This window comes from Octopus sinensis, linkage group LG15 (assembly GCF_006345805.1).
Source record: "Octopus sinensis linkage group LG15, ASM634580v1, whole genome shotgun sequence".
Taxonomy (NCBI): Eukaryota; Metazoa; Mollusca; class Cephalopoda; order Octopoda; family Octopodidae; genus Octopus; species Octopus sinensis.
In genome coordinates this window covers 33,413,278-33,420,777 of record NC_043011.1, presented here as the reverse complement: position 1 = coordinate 33,420,777, position 7,500 = coordinate 33,413,278, and the positions used below count along the sequence as shown (strand labels likewise).

The 7,500-nt window shown below is 35.3% G+C and overlaps 1 protein-coding gene and 1 long non-coding RNA gene across 5 annotated transcripts in view; one reads left to right on the top strand and one right to left on the bottom strand.

The window, feature by feature from the left end:
- Positions 1-7,500, bottom strand: part of LOC115219642 (BTB/POZ domain-containing protein 17) — a 194,197-nt gene that overhangs the window by 26,227 nt on the left and 160,470 nt on the right. The window lies entirely within an intron of this gene.
- LOC118766284 overlaps positions 1-7,500 on the top strand; it is a 17,272-nt gene that overhangs the window by 5,198 nt on the left and 4,574 nt on the right. Inside the window, exon 2 of the long non-coding RNA XR_005002198.1 lies at positions 1,399-1,403. This is a non-coding gene — a long non-coding RNA (uncharacterized LOC118766284). The remainder of the gene's footprint in view (positions 1-1,398; positions 1,404-7,500) is intronic.

Sequence of the window (7,500 nt, the reverse complement as noted above, 5' to 3'; positions counted from 1 at the left end):
ACTAAGCTTACAAAGAATAAGTCCTGAAGTTGATTTGTTTGACTAAAGGCGGTGCTCCAGCATAGCCACAGTCAAATGACTGAAACAGGTAAAAGAGTTGATCAATCACAGAAATCCGTGTAAAGTGTCCCCCACCCCACTCTCTTTCCTGACCCTCTTATTCTGTTCTCTCACACTCATTACTCTATCTTTTATTCATCCTCTTTTTGTTGTGTTGCTTGAACAAAACAAGCAATGTGGAGTAGGGAGAACACTCTAATATTGCAGAGCCTGTAAACTGCACCCCATAAAATATTCAAACTGGCGAGCATTAGTAAAAGCATTCAAGCATTGAAGAAACCATGTTGAAAAGATGTGGTCCCCAACCTGCTTGAAAGGGAAGTAACTCCACATAGGAACTGACTTGGACTATTTGTTGTGATTGCATGTACACATACAGAATCAGTGTTCATTTCTAATCTTTTGTGAAAACATGTCCAGTTGTGGAGAATATTACGTTGCCTGGCATCATGCTATAGGAAATATATACCACAGCAAATTCCATCTGACTCATAACAATGATGACAATGCACACAAAGCTGAATGTTTAGTCAATATTTTCTTAAACATAAGTGTTTTTTCTAAACACTTCCTAAAAAAAAATTTTGCCCTGACCCAAGTGCAGCATGGAAAAGTAGATGCCATAATGATGACGATGATATATGTATCAAACACTCAGAAAAAAACAACATTATATCCATGTGTGTATATAAAAGATTATGCGAATTCATAAAAACGTTTTTAAAAATAAGCAATACAAAAAGCCAGTTTGTACCATACTGGCAATGAGTCAAAATTCTCTCTCTCTCACTCACACACACGTATACAAAGGTTATATAATTTATATAGGAACAACATTGTCACTAGAAATGAAAAATGAGATCTCCCAAAATTGGTCTGGTTACCAACCAACTGGTTTTTTGGATTTGTTGCAGTTCTGGTTCTCCGTCTTAAGATTTATTTATTATCATCATCATCATCATCATCATAAACTTCATGACCTGACCAGAATATGTAAATACGACTAACATTTACACTATGGAAATAAATAAACGGATATAGGTTATATCAATGCGTCATAAGATAGACCGAGTTACATATTAAGTCAGTTTAAACAAACAAATAGGTAAATAAACTAATGGAACCTACTAAATTATTTTGTTTTTGTCCTTGAATAAACAACAGTGGCTTTGGTTTTGTTTTGTTGTTGTATTATTGCATTCTTGTTTGTTAACTGGTTGGATGGATTTACTGAAGAGTAAATGTTTGTGACTGAAGACATTCCAGATCTCTTAACCCATCTAAAGACCTTCTCAATTAAGTTGCTTTTGGTTTTTAATTTTATACAAGTCAGAGAAGGAAGGGTAGCAGTACCCATGAGTTTAGTTGGTTTCTGCCTTGAATAACAAGATTGATCTGACTGATGCCCACCAAAGTAGATTTAAAGGTAAGAACAATTAAGAGCAAAACCTACAGGTAAAATAAGGAATATCAAAATTTGTAGGCAAAACAAGGAAAACCTAATTTTCTTGGAACAACAAGGAAGATCAAACTGTCAGCACAACAAGGTGGGTCCCACTGTGGATAAATCAAGAAGCTCAAACTCTGCAGGCTGAATATGATCCAAGGTTCAGATGCTTCCTCATAAGGGCTATTGACGTCTTCCATTTGCAAGATTTGGGGCTAACATTCAGTAAAATGCCACTCTGTAGTAAATGCAACCTGTTTTTAGTTGAGTGAACTGGAGCAACATGAAATGAAGTGCTTTGCCTAAAGACATACCTGTGGTGCCAGGTCCAGAAATTAAACCCACAACTTTGCAATTGTGAGTCCAACAGCCAAACCACTAGGCCAAGCCCCTTCACATCCAAATGGATGTAATAGGGTAAACTTGGCTACAGGCATTGCAGAACTGGGGCAACACAGTAAACCTATCACCCAAATTCTGAAACAGCCAGAGTTTTCCATTGAAGTCGGAGTAACATCTAATCTGCCGTTTCCTCCATTCTGCTAAGGTGTGAGTAAATGGCAACGAGTGTCTACTGCTGGAAACAACAGTAAAAAAAACCCCTAAAAACTTAAGTAATACAAATAAAAGTATTATTTTAAGAATATATATGAGTTTTGGATCTCAAGGTTATTTCATGACATTTAATTTATAAAAATTACTTTTTGAGTACTCCTTAATGAAGTTGGCAACAAAGACAGTCAGAGAAAAGATGCGATGTGACCAGTTGAAGTGAACTTGGGTGATGAAGAACCACATAACAGTATTGTTTTAAGAAGAAAAAAAACTCCTAATCAAGATACAAGAATGGCTGTGAGACTACCATGTGGTTTTGGATTCAATCCCATTGTATAGCACATTGGATAAGTGTTTTCTACTATTGCCCCAGGCTGACCAAAGCCTTGTGAGTGAATGTGTAAAATGGAAATTGAAAGAAGCCTGTCATGTGTGTAAGTGAAGATATGCATTATCTCCTTGATTTGATAGAGTGTGATAATTGTAAATGATCACCTTTAAGAGGTGTTGTTTGTTTCTAACCATCTGTTAAAACATATCTGGCTGCTGAGAGACATCATGTTACTCAGAAGCAAGTAAGATTTTGGTAATAGGAAGAGCATCCAGTAGAAGGTATTTCGCCTCAATGAATTTTGTTTGATTCTTGCAAGCATGGAAAAAAGAACGTTAAAACAATGATGATGATTGAATGATATAATCCAAAATACATTGTCTCCACCACAAGGTCCAGCCTTTGTAGCAGTGTTGTCACTTGTGCGCCTCAATGACCCTAAGATCTATGCAAGCAGAGTGCAAGCTCCTGGTAGAGACTCCCATACTGGGCAGGTCAAAAGACAGAAGCCAGATTTAATATGGACCACCATTTCCTTGAGGTGAAAATGGGTTTGTGTTGGGCCAACAGCCCTACCTAGTAAAAACAAAGTTACATAAGCATTGACAAGTGTTCAAAATGAACAAAATATGGCCTTCCCTTAGAGGAGAATATGATGTGGGAGAGCTGAAAAAGCAGGGATACAAATAGAGAGAAGTAGAAAAGACAGCTCAGAGTTGATAATAGTGGAGAAAGGTCATTGATGGCCATGCTCTATAGGGAGCAAAATGGTTGTGCAACAAAGACACACTGAAAAAAATAGTGTTACGAAGGAGAAATATTCTGATAAATAAAATTTTAAATTCTGTGCCGTGGGACTGAACTGAATACCAAAGGGTTAGGAAGCAAGCTTCTTACCACACAGACATACCTGCACCTCCATGCATATACATAAACACACATACACATACATACATTGTTTTCTAAGAATCCATGTCAGAAAAATGCAGCACTCATATATTTATCAATAGAGTGATACATATATATATAAGTCAACGTTTGCAGTATTATAGATCCATTACAGCCAATCTTATCAGCTTCATACCACCTATCTGATAACATGCTCTTCAGAGACAACAGATTGGTAAGAGGAGCTGCAATAGATATATAACTCTGTATACTTTGCTATAACTATCTATCTATCTATCTATATATATATATATATATATATATTAATTAGGGCTGCGGAATTTAAAGATTAATTAATTGTCGATTTATGTTAACGATTAAATTTTTCTTAATCGGCTTCAAATTTAATTTCTACCCATCATTAATAAATGTACCGGAAGTCAGGAAGCAATAGTAATGATAGTAAAATGGCAGCAAGACGAATCAAGTTATGAAATATAAACCTTTATCAGGTCGATTGCATGAACATTTTGGATTTAAATTGTTTACTGACGATAGTATCAAAATTCCTGATAACATTTATTGCATCCATTGCGACAAATCGTAGTCAGTCTACAGCGGCAGTGTCATCTACTTCCAAGCAGACTACTTTGAATCAGTTTTATCATTGGTCTGATCATCCAGTGAGTGTTATTGTACAACGTGATGTTAAAATCACTTGCAAACTGGATAGCTAATAATGGTAGACCAATATCGATAGTAGAAGATGGTCTTTAACAAGTATTGCATACAGCATTTCAAAATACCGAATATAAACTACCTTGCCGGCGCACTATTGATAAAATGTTGGCTGATAATTATAACAGCAAAAGAGAAAGTGTTTTAGAAGCAGTGAAAAATTCAAAGGCAATTGCGCTAACATCTGATTTTTGTACATCTTTAGGTAATGAAAGTTATTGCGGAATCACCGGCCATTGGTTTGCTGATGACTGGAATTTAATAAGTGTTATTCTTGAATGTGTGCATGTTGTTGAATGTGACTATTCTAACAATAATGTTGAGTTATATAAACAATTTGTAAAAGACTGGGATATAACAAAGAAGATTCAGGTTCTAGTAACAGACAATGCACGAAATTTAGTTTCAGCTGTTAATCAAACTGGTTTTGCTCATATTCCGTGTAAGGCTCACAGCCTGCATTTGAGCATATTGCATAGATTTAAAGCCACAGATACAGAAACATTGTTTGTTAAATGTCGCAAAATCATAGGACATTTTAAACATAGCCCTATCCACACAACTGAATTGCAGAACTGTAGTAATCCAACATTGTGTAAGCTACAGTAAGATGTTCCAACAAGATGAAACAGTACTTTTCTAATGCTGCAGAGTCTACTACAGGCCAAAGAAGCAATAACCATCTACATGTCAGACAAAGAGAAGCAATATAAAGGTCTAAAACTGTTCGATTCTGATTGGGAGAAGATTTCAAAATGCATCATTGTTTTAGACTTATTCTGTCAGGCTACGGTCCTGCTTGGTGGTGAAAAATATACGTTGTGTAGCTGTGTATTGACACTGTTATTGTCTTTGACAAAGCACATGACTGTAAATGATGATGATCCAGATTATATAGCCAGATTCAAGGCAGCATCTATTAATGGTTTCAGCAAACGTGAAGCTGACATGAACAGTATTGAAATATTACAGATTGCAACAGCACTTAATTCACGATACAAAAACTTGAAGTGTTTATCAAAAGAACAAACTTGGTTACTTATTGGACAACAAATAGCAATTGATGTTAATGATGATCAGTTGAAGACTAAGGCACAAGATGATACTGACAATATTCCAAAAAACTATATACAAACCTAATGAAAGGGGCATTAAGCTAATGAAGTCTGACTCAGACTTGGAAAAGGATGTCGACAAATGCTTCTGATGAAGTAGAGCAATATAAAATGGAGAAAACAGTTGCTGAATCAGTTGATCCACTACAATGGTGGAAACTTAATGAACATCAATATATGAAATTGGCATTTTTTGCCAAGACTGTTCTATGCATACTAGCTACCTCAATTCTGTGTGAATGATTATTTAGCTTAGCTGGTTACAGTGTTAACAAGACACACTCATTAGTTGAACCAAATACTGTTAACATGCTTGTGTGTTTGAGTAACTGGTTATGCAACAACATTTGAATGATAAAACGCCTATGCTATCTCTTCTTTTTAACTAAATTTCAATTGAAATATCATAAACTTGTCAAGAAAAGTAACTGCAGACATTTTCATGTTTTAATCGAAATTAACTATTAATTAATCATTAATTTCTCAAAAGTTAATTATTAAAATTAAATTAATCATTACCAGCCCTTATATATATTTATATATATATATATATACACACACACACACACACACACACACATATATATATATATATATATATATATGGGTACAGGCAAACGAGAGACAGAAGATGGAAGATACGAGAATTTTCATTAATCACTACAATTGTTTCAAATTACTACACAACATGCACACAAACAACTTATATCTGCATAAACACATACAGGCACACAAAGCTGAACGACATGCAGACCGGATACACTGGCTTGGGAAGAATTGCAATTCCTGAGTCACAGGTGTAGTACAATAGACTTGCATCAGCCAGAAGGCTTGTGAGTTAGCCATGCGGAAAAGTAGTTAATAATTGGATGCAATCTGAAAAAGGGATTGACATAATGTCGCCATAACTTATAAATATAATGAAAAAAATATACGCTACATGGTAATAGCATTTGCAATCGTATCCTTTATCTTCCTTCTTTCAAATATTACGTATTGTATAACACCAATACTATGACATACATACAGAGTATAATTGAAGAATAACGAGTTCTCCGCATTATATATACTCAAACACATACAAATGTCTATGTTTTAGTGAATGTATTTATGCATTTGTACAGATATAAGTTGCTTGTGTGCATGTGTAGTAATTTGAAACAATTGTAGTGATTAATGAAAATTCTCCTATCTTCCATCTTCTGTCTCTCATTTGCCTGTACCCATATATGTACGTATATATACATATATATGTTAGTATGTACATATATGTATGTATATATGCATATATTTTTATATATATATGTATGTATGTATGTATGTATGTATAAATCCTTAAATCTTTAAAAATGTTTCAGCCTGAAAGCTGCACCCATGCTGGGGCACCACCGTTGAATGTTTGAATGTGCTACACTAGTATGTGAAACCACCTCTGATATGTGGTACTTGGTCAACATGGGAGTTCGATGCCGCTGCCCGCATCTGTGTTTCCTGCTGAGAGGTAGGTTCATCTGGAACCCCTGACAAGAAGAGATCCTGTTTAGTTTTAAAGAAACTCACATCCACACCATGCAGGTCTCTCAGGCAATTAGGAAGGATATTGAAGAGCTGTAGTCCCCTAAAACCCAAGCTGTTGCAGTATCTGGTCCTGTATTTTGATGGTGATGCTGGGATCTTTGGCACCATGCAGTGGCGCCCCGTTCTGCTGTTGGGGTAACTTTCAATGCCAAAATTCGGGACAAGACCCTCCAAGATTTTCCAGATGTATATCACTGCATATCTGTCCCACCTTCACTCCAGGAAGAAGTGTTTATATACTTTCAGTCTTTCCCAGTAGCTGATATGCTGCATTGAGATGATCTTCTTAGTGTAGCTTCGTTGGGTTACTTCGAGTTCTGCTGTTAACTTTATATTATGTGGTGACCATAGTTGGGAGGAGTAGTCCAAGCAGCTGAGGACGAATGTCTTCCAAAGGACCATCAGTGTCTCCTTCTCTCTTGTTCTGAAAGTTTGGAGGATCCATCCAGCTAGCCGTCTGCATTCTATTACCAAATTGGCAATATGCACTTGGAAAGATGCATCATTGCTCATGTCAATGCCCAGGTCACACACTGATTTTGACTCAGGAATTTCAATTCTTCCCGGGCCAGTGTATCTGGTCTGCATGTCGTTCATCTTTGTGTGTATATATATATATATTTACATATTTTCATACATTTTGTATATAAATTAATATATATATATATATATATATTATATATATATTTACATATATACATATTTGCATACATTTTATATATATATATATATATATATATATATAATACATATATATTTACATATATACATATTTGCATACATTTTAT